The sequence below is a fragment of the Microcebus murinus genome, chromosome 6 (genome assembly GCF_040939455.1).
Source record: "Microcebus murinus isolate Inina chromosome 6, M.murinus_Inina_mat1.0, whole genome shotgun sequence".
NCBI classification, from domain to species: Eukaryota; Metazoa; Chordata; class Mammalia; order Primates; family Cheirogaleidae; genus Microcebus; species Microcebus murinus.
Window position 1 is genome coordinate 99,219,051 of NC_134109.1, and position 18,059 is coordinate 99,237,109.

At 38.3% G+C, this 18,059-nt stretch overlaps 1 protein-coding gene across 1 annotated transcript in view; it reads left to right on the top strand.

The window, feature by feature from the left end:
* The window catches only part of RAB8B (RAB8B, member RAS oncogene family), a 71,208-nt gene that overhangs the window by 31,807 nt on the left and 21,342 nt on the right, over positions 1-18,059 (top strand). The gene's annotated exons all lie outside the window — the stretch shown is intronic.

Consider the following 18,059-nt stretch of genomic DNA (forward strand, 5'->3'; position numbering starts at 1 on the left):
TCCTTCTGCCTCAGCCTCCCAGAGTGCTAAGATTACAGGCATAAGACACCACACCCAGCTACTCAGGAGGCTGAGGCAGGAGGATTCTTTGAGCCCAGGAATTTGGGGTTGCAGTGAGCTATGATGACACTATTGCACTCTAGCCAGGGCAACAGATCAAGACACTGCCTTTTTTTTTAAAAAAAAAAAATTCCTTCTGTTGTAAATATAGTCATGTGCCACATAACATTTTGATCAATGATGGACCATATACATGGTGGTGGTCCCATAAAATTATAATGGAGTTGAAAAATCTCTGTCACCTAGTAGTGTTGTTACTGTTGTGACATCATACAGCAGTTACTTTATTTTTTTTATAAATTTAATGTAGCCTAAATGTATAGTGTGTAGAGTCTACAACAGTGTATAGTAAGCTACTAGACCTTCACCTTACTTATCACTCACTGACTCACCCAGGGCAACTTTTAGTCCTGCAAGCTCCATTCATGATAAGTTCCCTATATGAGTATATCACTTTTTATCTTTTATATTTTCTATATTTAGGTATGTTTAGATACACAAATACTTACCATTGTGTTATAATTGCCTACAGAATTCCATACAATATATGCTGTACAAGTTTATAGCCTAGGTGCAATAGGGTATATACCATATAGCCTCAGTGTATAGTAGCCTATACCATTGGGTTTGTGTAAATACACTCTATGATGTTCATACAAAGATGAAGTCACCTAATGCTGCATTTCTTATAATATTTCCTGTCATTAAGTGATGCATGACTGTACTTGAAGTGATTTCTTTTTCCTGATTAGAACCTCACACATCATTCCAAAAAAAAATGAGTTTTTCTTTTGTTTTTTATGTTGTTTTTCTCTATAGTGAAGCCTGAGGAATAGGTTTAAAACAACCCATCTTAGCCCACAACATGTTTCCTAATGAAGCGGTGGGGTATAGTGGTCAAAGTATTGGATTTGGAATCCCTGGATCCATGTTAGGATCCTAGCCCTCCCACTATGGCACTGTGGCCTTGGGTGAGTCATTCATTCTCTCTGAGTAGAGGTACTTATAACTCCCCCTGTGCCTATATATTTGTGGTTATCTGTGATGCAAGGAAATGCATTATAAACTATCAGGCTTTATTCAGGTGATATAGGAAGCCTCAATAATGTTACAGAACAGTCTACCAGCTGGTCATACTTTAATTTTATTTTTTGAGCATTTGTGGTTGTTTCCAGCATAGTTTCTTCCTCATTGTAAACTCAAAATTGGAAGATGCAACTATAATTAGATAGAAAAAGATTATAGAAAGCATTCATTTCATGTTGGAAGATTTTTTTTTTTTTTTTGAGACAGAGTCTCGCTTTGTTGCCCAGGCTAGAATGAGTGCTGTGGCGTCAGCCTAGCTCACAGCAACCTCAGACCCCTGGGCTCAAGCAGTCCTGCTGCCTCAGCCTCCCAAGTAGCTGGGACTACAGGCATGCACCACCATGCCTGGCTAATTTTTTCTATATATATTAGTTGGTCAATTTCTTTCTATTTATAGTAGAGACAGGGTCTCACTCTTGCTCAGGCTGGTTTCGAACTCCTGACCTCGAGCAATCCGCCCGCCTCAGTCTCCCAGAGTGCTAGGATTACAGGCGTGAGCCACTGCACCCGGCCATGTTGGAAGATATTTATGTGCATATAAAAGATATCCTTCATACAGCCAAGTACATTTGACCACTGATAATACCCCGGGTATCCCAAGTTTTTTTGATTCTTTCTAGCTTTACTGTAGAACCAAGAATATGGTTCCTAGGGCAGCATGAGTGTCATAGTTTCTGTTACATAGGCTAACATGGGATGGATTTCAGGTATATGAGCAGAAAATGACCTATTACCCCACCTCTTAAACATCCCTTATTTTGACCCTTGCCCTGGGAAAGATATTCAGTCTGATCCAAAACAGACCTTTATGGATGGCGTCTTTTCTAGTTTGAAAGATGCTAGGATGATCAGATCTATTTCAGATTAATCTAGAAGCAAGAATTTCTTAATAAAATGGCTGTGCTGCTAGGCATGGTGGCATACGTCTGTAGTCCTAGCTACTCAGGAGCCTGAGGCAGGTGGATCATTTGAGCCCAGGAGTTTGAGGTTGCTGTGAGCTATGATGAGGCCACTGTACTCTAGCCTGGAGGCAGAGATCTTGTCTCTTAAAAATATATATATAATAATATTATCTTTAACAAAATTCACAAGTATGGAGTAGGATTGTCATGTTATAAAGTTTTACTGACTCCTAGCCTAGGAGTTCCTTGAGTCCCATAACTTTTCATCTTTGTACTCACTCCCTCAGGCTCATGGAGGCACTTGTTAATCCTTGTCAAAGTAAACATTGAAATTTGTTCTTTTGTTAGTCAACTTAATTTCTATTAAGTATGACTTACATTTGACTAAGCTAAACCTTGTTGTAGCTATCACATGTGGTTGGGCACTCTTTATCCATACTTGTTATATAGCTAAAATGAAGCAGCCTGAGTCAGTTTTCTGTTCTATAATTTGAGAAATAAATTATACTCACAAATAGCCTGAAAGTCTGAGAAGCGACCAAATCTGCCACTTCTCTGACTTCAGTTTCATAATCTCCAAGCATGGACTTCAGCCTTCAATTTTGAGACCTGCAAAGATACATTGCTTATCCAAAATAGATTAAATACCCATTTTTTCTGAGTGTACACATTTTTTCTGCTTTCTTCTTTCACTCAGAAATTCATGCAAAGAACTATAGGCCAATGGTTGTGATCTCTTCGGTTCCCAGTGACATTTTCTTTTACACTCCTTCTGCTGACAGACCATTTGAGGCTAAAAATACATAGTCATTGTGTTTCATGTTTCTTAATTTCTTTGCATCACATTTGTATGCATTTCCTGACCTGATGATGAGGGTGGCCTAACTGAGAGCACTAAAATTGTGACCACCACATTTGGAAATCCTGCCCCAGGCTTGCCTGAGGACATCCTTGAAATTGTGGTGTGTCTGTAATGTGATCATGTGAGTGACTAGTTCTGTTTTTGTTTTTCATATTAGTCTCCAACTACTGACCTCCAGGGATATTAGTAACTTAGGGTTACAGTTAGGGTGCTGCAAAAATACGTCTAGATCAGTCCAAAACTGGTCAGTGAATTTAACATTGTAAGACACCAGCGTTTCCATTGCAGAAGTAAATTTTTCAACTTGATGTTCAGTTTTGTTTTTTTCATTTTTCTCCCCAGTTGTTCATATATGGAGACATTCTGGCTCTATCCATTCCCTGCACACCCAAGAATCCAAAATTCTCATTTTCTGCACCCTTGAATTTACTTTTAAAATAATCTATGTATACCTTCTATTTTGTTTTGTTTTTAACTCCATTGTAATATGAGTGAGCCCTTATGAGGAGAAAGATAAGAATATAACAAAGCAAATTATTCCTCAATGCCACTTTTGCCCTTTGTCGGTGTGGGAATTCACCACGATCCTCAGCTGAGCAGCTTTTAAAATCCAATGAGTTTCCTTTATTAAAGCTTGCACTGTTGCCCTCTCCTGTTTTACAGCTGATTAGATTAATTGAATATGGTTAATAAATTATCGTATGGCAAACTCAGAATTATCTGCGTTAATTAGGGACGAGATAGCATGGAAAAATGAAATCTGCAGATCATGCCTTTCCTAGTGGGTTTGTTTCTGCAGATGCCACAAAACGCATCGTGTGAAAGCAAGTTCACATTTCTTTACTCTGTTCTTTGTTTCCCACACATTCTTTTGCAGGTGACAGCAAATAAACTAGAACTATAACATTAGGGAAAAAGGAACAAATTTGTCTGGGCTATTTGGTAGTAGTCCCCATTTAACACCAGCTCTTTCAGATGGAATGTGTGAATTGGTTGTCTGGTGTGCCTTTTTTTTTTTTTTTTTTTTGCTTTTTTCCCATAGAAACAACATTATACTCAATGCTAAGAATTTTGCAAGGGAAGCCCCCAAAAGCTTCCTTAATCCAGAATTTGGAATTCACTTGCAGTGAGTACTATTTCCACTGTTGCATGTGTAATATTTTCTTCAAAAGTGCTTAATGCAAAGATAAGAGTAAATGAAAATTTTAGTATGTAATTTTGAAAATCATCTCACTGTTAACCTACTTACCCTAACATAACTACTTCATAGTTTTACATGTTGCTTTCCATATGCACATATATTTCTACGTAGTTGCAGACATAGTACATTTTATATTTTGCTACTTTTATAACATTATAGCATAAATATTTTTCAGGTTTCTGTAAATCTTGGTAGTGATCAAGTATCATTTTTTTTTTTTTTTTTTTGAGACAGAGTCTCGCTTTGTTGCCCAGGCTAGAGTGAGTGCCATGGCGTCAGCCTAGCTCACAGCAACCTCAAACTCCTGGGCTCAAGCAATCCTCCTGCCTCAGCCTCCCAAGTAGCTGGGACTACAGGCATGTGCCACCATGCCCGGCTAATTTTTTCTATATATATTAGTTGGCCAATTAATTTGTTTCTATTTATAGTAGAGACGGGGTCTCGCTCTTGCTCAGGGTAGTTTCGAACTCCTGACCTTGAGCAATCCACCCGCCTCGGCCTCCCAGAGTGCTAGGATTACAGGCGTGAGCCACTGCACCCGGCCCCAATCTGCTTTTGAGTCTGGCCCAAGTATCATTTTTAATAGCTTAAAAATATTCCTTCATGGTGAATAAAACACAAAGTGTTCTGTGGTTATTCCAGCACTGGGGAGTAAAGGGTGGGGGAGAGGAGGGAAGCTGTTCTCTAGGAAGTGTGCCTGTACTTGCCTAAGAAAAGACATAGCTCTTGGTTGCTCACTCCCTGATATTCTGTTGTGGAAATAAGGGCCATTGCTCTCCGGGCTCAAGGTCAGGCTAGAGACTTCCAAATGCGTCTTTTGTATCATACATGCCTCTGAGTTGGGCCGACTGCCTAAAGTTGACCTGTTTAAAAAGCATATTCTATAACTTTGAAAAACTTGTTTGAGGAAGACAAGTGTTCACAGACATTCAGTGATCCTTAATGTACTTCTCCTGAATTTGAAAAGAACTGTCCATTTTGAAAGAAGTGGATTAAGGGAAACATAAAAATAATTCTCCTATCCAAGATTGTGAATGAGTCAATGGAAACAGTACAGTTTCTTGCTTCTAATACCTGAAGCCTCTTCCTTAGTATTGGGAGGGGACAGTGAAGAGGAGGGCCTTCCATGGAATGTTCTACTTTGAATTTGGTTTTATAAAAACAAGCTGATAAAATATAATTTAAAATAAATTTTTGGTCAGTTTTAGAAATTATATGTGGTACTACTGGATGATTCTCCAGACCATTAGAATATCAGGATGACTTCTTTTTTTTTTTTTTTTTTGAGACAGAGTCTCGCTTTGTTGCCCAGGCTAGAGTGAGTGCCGTGACGTCAGCCTAGCTCACAGCAACCTCAAACTCCTGGCTCAAGCAATCCTCCTGCCTCAGCCTCCCAAGTAGCTGGGACTACAGGCATTCGCCACCATGCCCGGCTAATTTTTTGTATATATTAGTTGGCCAATTAATTTCTTTCTATTTATGGTAGAGACGGGGTCTTGCTCTTGCTCAGGCTGGTTTCAAACTCCTGACCTTGAGCAATCCGCCCGCCTCGGCCTCCCAGAGAGCTAGGATTACAGGAGTGAGCCACCGCGCCCGGCAGGATGACTTCTTTAAAACAGTTGATTGTGAATGTCCTTTAGGTTTTTCTTTCTCTTCCCCACCATCCCCTCTTTGCTAAACATTGGGATCTGAAAGTACAGAGAATAATGATTGAATGTGAAGTCTGCTATAGTGTATTTTAACAATCCAATTATTTATGCTTTGAATATAATTATTACTCATTCTTTGTGTATTTAAAGTTTAAAGGGACAATTAGCTGGGTTACAAGGAGACAAAAGAAAATATGGCACGTTCTAGCTCCTTCATTGGTCTGGACTACATCCTTAAGTCTGAAACATAGGTTCGAGATTATCTTGGATTTACTGATCCAGTTTTAATACTGTATTCTGTTTTAAAAGCCAAGCCAAGGAAGTTGTAGAGGACAGAATCCTTTAACATCCTGTAAAGTTAGAAAAATGTTTTAATTATTTTAAGATGAATGGCTACATACATAGATATGTATAATTGTCTTGTGGAAGTATTTACTATGTGCATGAAGGTTATAGAGTATTGTCAACTTTAAACTTTTGTATCATACAGGATTGTGCTTACAGATCCAGAGAATGTAATCATTGGTAGGTTTTCATTTTTGATTGGGAAAAATTACATGCTGTTTGTGCCATTTTTGTTGATTTTTGTCTCATCGTTTTGCTTGCATATACTCCATCTGTTTTAACCTTACTCATCAGCTTATTTTAATTATCAATCTATCACACTGGCTGCAGTGAGTTTTAAGTGCTGCTTAATTTTACTATACTTTCATAGCATTGATGTTGGTTTTGATCAAGAAAAGGCTGTTGCTAACTGGATTCAGGGCACTGGGAGTTTGCAGTTATGTTTGTTTATTTTATAATTTCTGATCACTTTCCTTTTATCTAGAGAAAAGTCAGTGGGAGAAGAGGATGGGAGGAGGGATAAGTGGGCCTTCAGGAGAGAGAGCATGACTTTAGAGTCTTCTCTTCTGCCTCCGGTAATTTGGTACATATCTCCCCTCCACCCCAAAATTGTTGATTGTAATAACTGGGTGGAGAAAATGAATGTTAAATAAATTTTACATTTTATAACAATAGAAGTTGAAATCTTTCAAAACAAAATAACTTGGGAATTTTCCTGGAAAATAATAAAATTGTAGCTAAAGTTTATTTTAACTCTAGTTATTATCTATTACATGGATAATAATTTATAAAATTTTTCCTCATTTAAGAACTCAAAGAGAAAAAATATATTATTTGTTTTTAGTTGTACCAGAAAGTGTTATTACTTGGTTCTATTACTTTATAATTTTGTTTTCTTTTTAGCTTTCACTTACCTCTGAATGAGTGGAAAAAATGATACGTGGTCAATATTGGGAAGATCCAAAGGCTCAGTTTCACTGCATTTTTGGCACAGCATCATTGGAATGTAGTTGTAATTTTTTCCAGTGATAATTCCAATGATTTGGCAGTATGTTTTCCCCATGGCAATAGTGCTTAAAATCAGGATTTTCTTCTTTAAAATCTTCATTTTTTTAATAACTACAGAGCCTTCCTTCCCTTCTCTCTTAAAATGAAACAAACCTGATTCTGAGTTGTTGAAGTTCAAACAAGTAAATTCTGGGTTTAAAAAAGTGATATTGATTCATACTAGAGGGTTTTCCTGTTACAAGGGTACGTTTTCTTGGAAATAATGCATGGAGCAGAGGAGATGCAACTGGTTTTGTTTTGGAACAGTTTGGTTCTTGAGATGGTCATGAATTAATAAAGGGGAAGTAAATAGAAATTCAAAGGTGTTCTGAATTTTATTCTTTTTTTTTTTTTGAGACAGAGTCTCGCTTTGTTGCACAGGCTAGAGTGAGTGCCGTGGCGTCAGCCTAGCTCACAGCAACCTCAAACTCCTGGGCTCAAGCAATCCTTCTGCCTCAGCCTCCCGAGTAGCTGGGACTACAGGCATGTGCCACCACGCCCGGCTAATTATATATATATATATTAGTTGGCCAATTAATTTCTTTCTATTTATAGTAGAGACGGGGTCTTGCTCTTGCTCTTGCTCAGACTGGTTTCCAACTCCTGACCTCGAGCAATCCGCCCGCCTTGGCCTCCCAGAGTGCTAGGATTACAGGCTTGAGCCACCGCGCCCGGCCCTGAATTTTATTCTTTAAGAGAGTTTAGTTCATGGGCCAGGCTTAGTGGCTCAGGCCTATAATCCCATCACTTTGGGAGGCCAAAGCAGGAGAATTGCTTGAGGCCAGGAGTTTGAGACCAGCCTGGGTAACAGACCCCTGTTTCTACAAAAAATAAAAAAGTTAACTGGGCATGGTGGCACACACCTGTAGCCCGAGCTACTTGTGAGGCTGAGGTGGAAGGATCCCTTGAGCCAGGAGTTCAATGTTACAGTGAGCTATGTTACAGTGTACTCCAGCCAGGGCAACAGAGGGAGACCATGTCTCCAAAAAGAAAAAAAAAAAGAATTAAAAAAAAAAAAAATAAAAAAAGGTTAGTTCACAAATTAGGCCTTTTATGAAAAGAGATTTTGTTGAAAGTAAAACATCTGTTCAGTGAGAATCTCTAAGATCCACATTTTGACATCGTCAAGCTCATTGCTACTTCCAGATTGAGTAACACTTAAAACACATTTCCTTTTCAAAGTGCAAGATTTGCAAAGAAGACTTGTCATGCATTCATTTGGCCAGTCTCAAATGTTAAACTGAATGCTGGGTAATCTCTGCTAGCTCCTTAATCAGATTTAAAATTCTCAGTGTTTCCTAGTTGTTTCTACATACTTTATCTGAGTTGTAGCTGTGTTGTTATAATTTATTTGCTATTTCTGTTTTTCTTGACTTTTGTTGGGTCTAGCTCTAAGAAACCTTTTATTTGTGATTCAACACATAGTTATATTTTAGTAGATATCATTTGATATATAATTATTTATTTTGCCCTTTTATTTCCAAAGATATTTTAAGGGTTAATTGGATCATTATATTTTAATCTTATAGATTAAAGCCATTTGAGACTCTCAAATATAGACATTACATATAACTATTCTTAACTGTGCTATTTTTATATCTGTCATGCATGTTTATGGCTCAAAGAAAAATTATTAAGTTCTTCCTAATTTCTTGAATTAGTTTATGAGTTTGTTATCGTTTGTTGGTATGATTAGATTTTATGGATCCAGCTGTCATATGAAGAATGCCAGGAATTGAATTTAATTTAGTAACAAGTAGAAAATTGAAAAACAGTGTAAAGCCATGCAGCTTTTTCAGCAGGAAGTGGTAATGTGTGTCACTGTTGATTTATACATAAATGGCATTTGATTTACCATTTCCTATTCATAGAAGAACCAAAGAAATCTGAAAATTCTAGTCTGTCTTTTTAATAAATCAGGTGTTTTTTTTTTTAAGGGCAAGTTATATTTGCTCTAAAAATACCATTTATTAGTCCCCCTTTAAAAAAGATTCCCCTTTTTCCTCTGTTGAATTTAACAAAGCTAACATAAATATGTTTAGCTGCCAGTGATCATTTCACACTGTTGTTAAAATGTCTTCAAAACTTACTCTGTGTGTGTGAGAGAGAGAGAGAGAGACAGAGAGAAAGAGAGAGAGAGAGAGAGAGAGAGAGAGAGAGAGAGAGAGAGAGAGAGAGAGAGAGAGAGAGGGAGGGAGGGAGGGAGGGAGGGAGAGAGAGAGAGAGAGAGAGAGAGAGAGAGAGAGAGAGAGAGAGAGAGAGAGAGAGAGGGAGAGGGAGAGAGAGAGAGAGAGGATCTCATTCTGTTGCCTCGGCTAGAGTGCAGAGGCTGCCACTGCAGCCTCAAACTACTGGGTTCAAGTGATCCTCTTGTCTCAGCGTCCGAAGTAGCTGGGACTACAAGCATGTGCCACCACACCCAGCTGTTTTTTTTTAGTTTTTGTAGAGATGAGGTCTTACTATGTTGCTCAGGCTGGTCTCTAACTCCTGGCCTCAAGTAATCCTCCCACCTTGACCTCCCAAAGTGCTAGGATTATATGCATGAGACAGAATGCCCGGCCTAAACTTGCTTTTAATGTGTTTTTCTCCTAAACTTTAGACTTTCTAATTTTCAAACAAGAAAATAGATTATAAATTTTAATATAAATAAACGAAAAGCTAAATAGTTCTAAATATATCCAGCAAAATTTGTACTTGGGTGAAAATAGCTTTCTACATGTAATCTGTACTTATAAAGGAACAATGCCTTGAACTCCTCTCTTTTTTATCTAAGTGACATTCTTAATTTTATTTCCTTTACACATACAAGTCCTTTTTTAAAAAAAATATTTTGAGGCTTCAGTTTATGACTCATTTTTTCCTATTTCAGTAATCCATTTTTCTAATTAGAGATTTCAACTAATTATCCTAAAATCAGCTACTCTAAAATTTTATTAATCTCCATGCTTAAAAGTTCACAAAAAAAAAAAAAAGAAAGGAAGAAAGAAAGAAAAGCATAAGCAAAATGCGTTTGTCAAAGAAACTTTCAAAGCTGGAAAGATCCATTCATTGAAGAACTGTGTGTCTTCATAGTTAATAAAAATCTTGAGTAAGGAAGTGAATGTAGCATTTCTTTAAAGTGGACTTCAATATTTGGGAAACTTTTTTCTATTTCTGGAAGATCTCTGAAATGTAAATAGACAAGCCACATAACCCATATTCAGATAGCCTGGGATCACAGATGTTTCCAAATGTGCTTTTGAAACAAAGTACATTTTTCCGTCTTTAATTGTAAAAGCACAATGTTAAACTTCTGCTTCTTAAAGTGGGTCAAAGGGGATAGATAACCCGTGTAGAAAAATGTGCAGTGCTGTGGAGTACACCCAGTATTGAAATCTTGCATTGCTAGCATTCATTGAAAGGCTGAATGGTTCTCATGACTGCAGCCAAATTGGACTGTTAAAAGAGCTTTAGTGGGAATCAGGTGTAAAAAACCTCCGTTGCAGGTCCGTGATGTTTCTCTACCTTGATTTTACTGGGCCAGGCAACAGACTTCCCCCAAGTGACCTAAAAGAATATCCAAGATAGAAGAGAGAGCCATGTGTATTCTAAGCTACAGCGCCCACAGGCCACAATGCATCAAGTCACAGCTTATGTTGGAGGTCAGGGGAACTCGCTGGCCCTAGAGAGACATTTCCAAACGCCAGGAAAAGTACTCTTTCCCATACTCCAGCAATGGCATCCTTTCACTCATTCACAAACCCAGGGGCAAATTCCTTATTTTCTTGAAACAGAAAAAGTTATATTATTAACTTATGTTGACTGACTAATTTGACTTTAATGTAAAAGAGTCAATCTGTTCCTTCTCAATGTTTAAATTATGTCTCATTTGTGAAATGAAAGATAGCCCAATACGACTCATTCCAGGCTTCTTTTCCGTGGTAAGTCTGTTAACTGTGGACTTGAGCCAGGTTCAAAGTTTCCTTCTCTCTGTTCTGCTGGCCAAGTCCTTCCCTCCAGCTGCGTCCAACTATACCGCTGGTTTCTAAGAAATACCTAATAAGCAGTACTCTGGGTAAGCGCTCACTCCGTATTCCTCACTAGTGCCTTGCTACCAGGTATCTGCCAGCTCTTGTGCCTTCTCGGTCACCCTGGACAATGCAGAGACCTCAAGTACCACTTTGCCTTCTCAGAAGTGCAGGGCAGAGCCTCCCCTCCTTGTCTCCCACCCCAAGGAGTGGGTGGTGACTGTCCTCTCTCTTCTCCCATTGAATAGAAAATCAGAACTTCCTTGTTCCTCCTGCCAGAGTGCCACTCCCAACATAGTGACCCAAATGTGTATTCTTCAGTTTTCCTTGGCCCAAATCAAAGCTCTTTTTCCTCCAGGAGGGGCAAGGAAAAGTCTCTGAATCTCCTGCTTGAAATCAAAGTAGCCAGCATTCCTTGCCACCCCCGTTCCCTGCTCTGTCCCTTACTTTCTGAACTTGATCCAATCTGAACTTGATCCAGTATTATTAATAGTTATCTGGAAAACTGACTTGTGGAAGCACATATTCATTAGAGATGAAAGATACCTTAGGAGATTTATTCAGGGAAAAGCAGGCACTACCGTGCTGATTCAGTATGGGAAGGGTAACCGAGGATTCACAGGCCATCTTCATATTGTATGAACAAGGGTGGTAGTTGAAGCCCCCTGGGAATCTCTCTTCCTCCATTTCTCTCCAGAGGTAACAGTTATCCTTAATGTGTTAATAATCATCCTCATGTATGTTTTATACTTAATTACATATATTTAAATGATAAATACTATTGTTTTGGTACTTTTTAATTTTTTTTTAGAAATGGTTTGACTCTGTATATTTCTGCACCTTGTTTTTTTTCCCTTAGTATTATGTTTTTTTAGATTCACCCGTGTTGATACCTGAGGCTCCTGTTCACTGCCCCAGAGTGAACCCTTGTACACCAGGGCATTCTCCTATTGGTGGACATTTCTGTTATTGCCAGTGTTTTATACTATGACCCTTAAGGAGTGGGCTTCCTTAGCAAGATTGGACATTCTTGTACGTTTCTCTTTAGGAAGGCCTGATCTTTAAATGCCAAAATTTTATTTGATTCCCCTTTTTGTATTGGTCTTCATGAATCTGGGTAAACTGCTGCATCTCTCTGGGCCTCATTTTTCTTAGCCACAAAGGAAGGATTGGACTAATGATCTCTAAAGAACTTTCCAAGTCTATAATTCTATGATTCTCTTTCGTACTTGTTTCCCTGCCTCCTCACAGTGCATAACATATATCAGTTATAAGCAACCATTTTTCAGATGAATCAATTCAGAAAAAATAAAAATCTATTAGAGAGAGAAAGAAAGTATGTGTATTTAAATTCAAAATGAAAATGGCTTTGAGTCCCATTGAATTTTTTTTACAATTTAGAGTTCCTATCTTATTGACTAGATAAATATTAATGAGGAAACTGGGACGACTTTAAAACCATCAAAAAAATTGATGTTGGGGCCTATTTGAACAACATGGAATCTTGTCTCCTGAACTTAGATGTTGGGTTGTATGGCCTGCTTGGTAGGCCACACACCTCCCAGTGGGGCACACAGATTGCTCATGAGTCGGGATGACTCACGGTTGCCATTTTGAACGTGAGTTATTTTGTTGCGTGCTGCCAAAAAATGATGCTCTCTAAAAGGCTATTGAAATCTGACAGACTTTTTGACCCTAAATCTAATACCCTTCAGAAGCTGTGTTTTTTGAGGTTGTATAGTCCCTTTAAATTGAAAGAAAGAAAGAAAGAAAGAAAGAAAGAAAGAAAGAAAGAAAGAAAGAAAGAAAGAAAGAAAGAAAGAGAGAGAGAGAGAGAGAAAGAGAGAGAGAGAGAGAGAGAGAGAGAGAGAGAGAGAGAGAGGGAGGGAGGGAAGGAAGGAAAGGAAGGAAGGAAGGAAGGAAGGAAGGAAGGAAGGAAGGAAGGAAGGAAGGAAGGAAGGAAGGAAAGGAAGAGAGAGAGAGAGAGAGAGAGAGAGAGAGAAAGAAAGAAAGAAAGAAAGAAAGAAAGAAAGAAAGAAAGAAAGAAAAGAAAGAAAGAAAGAAAGAAAGAAAGAAAGAAAGAAAGAAAGAAAGAAAGAAAGAAAGAAAGAAAGAAAGAAAGAAAGAAAGAAAGAAAGAAAGAAAGAAAGAAAGAAAGAAAGAAAGAAAGAAAGAAAGAAAGAAAGAAAGAAAGAAAGAAAAGTTGTTCCCTTACTGCCAGGACGAGCTGTGGTTCTTGCCACTGTCAGTATGACAGCCCACTCCTCCTTTTTTTAGTCTTTAGTCATCTGGGGCTAAAGGATAAACCAGGTCTTTAGAATTGTGGGCTCAGAACTCTCCTGGCAACTACAGTCAGTTTAACACAGAGATGTTGTGGTAGCTACTTGGGTTGCTTATTGCCCCTTTTCCCCTTTATTTTTCCCCCCTGGTTATTGGCTGAACCCTAGGCAAAATTACCTTCAGAGAAGTACTACAGTTTATCATTAAATGTAATAACATTCATGACAGCGTAGTAGTGACAGCTGTTATAATTTGTTAATTTCATATAGCTGTGAATATAAAATTTTATTAATTAGATTTGAGTGTTATTGTAGAAGATATGGTTAATCCCAGCAGCCTTTCTACCCTCTCTACTATTTTTAGCAGGCCTATGGATTGGAGGAGTGACCCAGCTCCAGGAATGGGCCTTGATTAATCTAAATTTAGGGATGGATTTAGATTAATCCAATCTGGGTAGCTCCCCATGGGAGTGTTTGGTGCAGGAACTCAGCCTCAGACTGCCAGAGCATGACATTCACGTTGTTATAAGTCCGGAAATGAGACATGAAGGAAAATTCATTGGAGGGTTTGGGGAAACACTTTCTCAATTTAAGAGAGAGGCAGAAAAAGATGATCTCTTTTCTTCTCAGTATTGCTGTTGTGGTCAGGAACTGCTATCTGTCAGAGGATAAAATTGATACTCCCAGGAGAGCAAAGCCAAGGGAGGTGTGGAGAAAGGAGGCAGAACGCTAGGCTGAGCAATCTCTGAACCCCAGCTCACCACTGGGCTTGTTGTATGAATCAACAAATTACCTTCAACTATAATAGTTTGATTTGGGGTTTCTGTTGTTTGCAGCTAAAAGCATCCTAATTGATATAATTATATTATCATTTTACAGCTAATTATTCTTTTAGTCCCCAGAGTAGCCTCAGGAAATTATCTTTACTTTAAATTTTAAAGTGAATGTTAATCCACTATATATTTCTACTGATATTATTGTCAAATTAATTGTAATGTATCTTCATTTTCTTACTTGAATAAGATTTGTCAGCATCCTAGCGTATTGTTAGTATAGTATATTAAGAAAACTGAGCTTCCAAGGTTTTTAAAGCCATATTCATACTTAGTAGCATTTAACCTTTGTTTAAATTATGTAAGAGTATTTAACCTTTAATTTACTATCTACCATATATACGTTCCTGTGTACAACCTAACTGGCAAAGAGAGGATGGGGTCTTTGCTTGATTTGAGAGCAGTTACAGAGCAATATGTTAATAAAACCAAATAATACTGGATTAAATCACTGTGCAAAAGCCAAGCCTTGAGGTAGAGATGGACATGTCTGAGTAGAGAGCTGAGGAGAGAGAGAACTGCATGGGTAGAGTGGCCCACTCCGAGAAGGCTACGGTGAGGTTGTCAGGCGGAAGTGAAGGAAGGGGAGGTATGGGGCTACAGAGAGAACAAAGGGCCTAAGTTGGAGAAACTCTTGAGAGTTGCAGGGTCAGGAGAAAAGTACATCCAGGAAACGCTGTATCGCCAGGTTGAGGAAGTTGGATCCATGGTTCCTTAAATAGTGCAGTGACATTACCACAGGGATTGTTGAAAGTTATTCTAGAAGTGGCACGTAGGGGAATTAGACCAGGGAGAGATGTTGGCACAGTATCCTGGGAAGCTATTATAAATAATCCGTGCATGAAGTGACAAGAGCTGTAGGATAATGGAATCCGAATATGTAATCTCTTAGGTTTATCTGGAATTTCAGAGTTCCCAAAGCGCTCGCACACATTATATAATTTACCTAATTAGATGCTCTCAGCCTTTTTTATAGATGAGGATATAGAGGTTTAGAGCAGTTAAGCAACATGTCTAAAAGTTGTTAATGACAGAACCTAACCTATGATTCAGTGCTTTTCAGTAATAATGATTTTTTTTCCCATTTTTAGGAAAATTTCTTACTTTCTAGAAATGTTACCCATTTTAGATCCCTGCTTGCTTTTTTTTTCCTGTGTTGTGCTAATTTGACTGGGCTTCACAGCACTTGTATCCATTGACCCTTAACAACAGCATAAGCAAAAGCTAAATACCACCGTTCACAACTCTTAAAACATGGAAAACCTTTGAATAGTGAAAATATGGTTAAGTATCACCATCTTTTAGAACTTCCTCAAATAACTGAAAGGTAATTATTTCTAACAAATACAAAATACCTAAAAGACTAGGTTAGTGGAAAGTTTTCAAAGCATTTTAACTGGAGAGTGAGACATTAAGGAACCCTCAAAATAGCTTTATTGAATGAAGGTGGTAAAGTACCTTGAAAAAACAGGAGTTACCATCTTAATAAACCAGAATAAGGAAAGTATTAATCTGAACAGACATTTTTATATACATTATCTTTTATTTGAAATGTGAATGAGCTATTAAATGATGAAATATTGGACATTAGCCTTTTAATTTATTCTTCAAAGATACAGTAAACACTTTGAAAGTCATGATTTTTTCCCTTTTTTATTGTGGTAAAAAAACACGTAAAGTTTCCATCTTAACCAATTTTAAAGTACACTTCAGTCGTGTTTAGTATATTTACATTGTTGTGCAACTGATCTCCAGAACTATTTTATCTTGTAAATCCGAAACTCACCCATTAAACAACAACTCCCTTTTACCCTCTTTCCAGCTCCTGGTAACTACTTTTTGTTTCTATGGATTTGTTTTTCTTTTGTTTTTGAGACAGAGTCTCACTTTGTTGCCCAGGCTACAGTGAGTGCCGTGGCATCAGCCTAGCTCGCAGCAACCTCAAACTCCTGGACTCAAGCAATCCTCCTGCCTCAGCTCAAGCAATCCTCCTGCCTCAGCCTCCCAAGTAGCTGGGACTACAGGCATATGCCACCATGCCCAGCTAATTTTTTCTATATATATTAGTTGGCCAATTAATTTCTTTCTATTTATAGTAGAGACGGGGTCTCGCTCTTGCTCAGGCTGGTTTCGAACTCCTTACCTCGAGCAATTCACCCTCCTTGGCCTCCCAGAGTGCTAGGATTACAGGTGTGAGCCACCGCGCCTGGCCTGTTTCTATGGATTTGGAAAGTCATGAACTTTTTTCAAAATGTTAATCTCAAGAAATATTTATTAAATACCTACCAGGTGTTGGACATTGTTCTTGATGCCAGGACAGAAAGAGATAAAAGATAGAGGAAGATTCCTGAAGGTCTTTGTTACACTAGATTGTGTTTAGAAAAACATAAATCACAATAAAAATCAATGTCTATTAAGTCTTAAATGAGCGATGGCCACAATAAATTCTGTGGGATGCAAGCAATAACAATTATGCTGTGTTGCTAAGTTTTGCTTCCAACATTGCAGACCCTGCAATGCTGAGGGAGGTACCTTAGTGGAGAAAATTAGAGTCAAATAACCTGGGGATATTGATTGTATTTGTTAACAATCCATGGTTGGTTATTGGTGAGGGGAAAGAATGATTAAGAAGCTGTTCTGCTTGATTAGCTTGGGTGTGAGTGTTGTCTGTTTCAAGATTCACAAGACTCCCTGGGGGAAAAGTACCACATAGAGAAGAAGGGAAAAATCCAATTGGTTTTGCCTACACATATATAAAGCTGGAGCTGTGAAGCAGCATTTTGGGGTACTTTCAATGTTTGTATGAAAGAAGGTTGTAGTAACATAGCGGTTGAAGTCCCCTCCCCAAAATAACTGCAATTAATGTTTAAGTCAACTTAGAGGATACATAATTTACATGTTTTCTTGAAATGTTTTGGAAACCACATTAAGGGTTTTTTTTTTATACAGCGTGCAAAAAAATAGAAAAATATAAAACAAACTGAGTAGCCAGATGATGAGGGTTTAGCAAATTGCACTTTAGTTGTATTCACTGACTGGTCTCCTCAGAAAGCTTATTCCTGGTATGTGATAGAACATGCTGATATTTGTCAGCTGCTTTGTGGTTCTTTGTGGTTGAAATTGATAAATAACAAGTTTTGAGCTACCATGGTAGGGGGAAGTAGGTAAGGGAGAGCTTGAACTTGGGAAGTACCAGAGCCCCAAATGACTTTCACATCCCACCTGTCAGGCCCTGTTAAGTTCTTCTTCATTTCAGGTTAGAATCGCCTGGGAAACTCTTAAAATGACTAGTGCCCAGGGCCCACCCTTGACCAGTTAAGTCAGAATCTCAGAATTTGGGGATGAGTATTTTTTTAAAGTTCCCCAAGTGTCTTAATCCATTTTCTTCTGAATACCTGAGACTGGGTAATTGACAATGAACAGAAATTTATTTAGCAAATGGTTCTGGAGGTTGGGAAGTCCTGGGACTCAATGACATGGCACTGGCATCTGGTGATTCTAGCTGCATTATGCCATGGCAGAAGAGCTGAAGGACAAGCGAGCACATGCAAGAGAGAGAGCATGAAGGATAACTAACCCACTCCTGCCATGAGGACAGTTCATTCATGGGGGCTCTGCCCTCAGGACCCAATCAGCTCTTAAAGGTCCCACCTCTTATTACTGTCACAATGGCAATTAAATTTCAATATGAGTTTTTGGAGAGACATTCAAATCATAGCACTGGGTAGTTCCTAAGTGCAGCCAGGGCTAAAATTCATTCTGGCTATTTCAGGTCTATCCAGTTATAT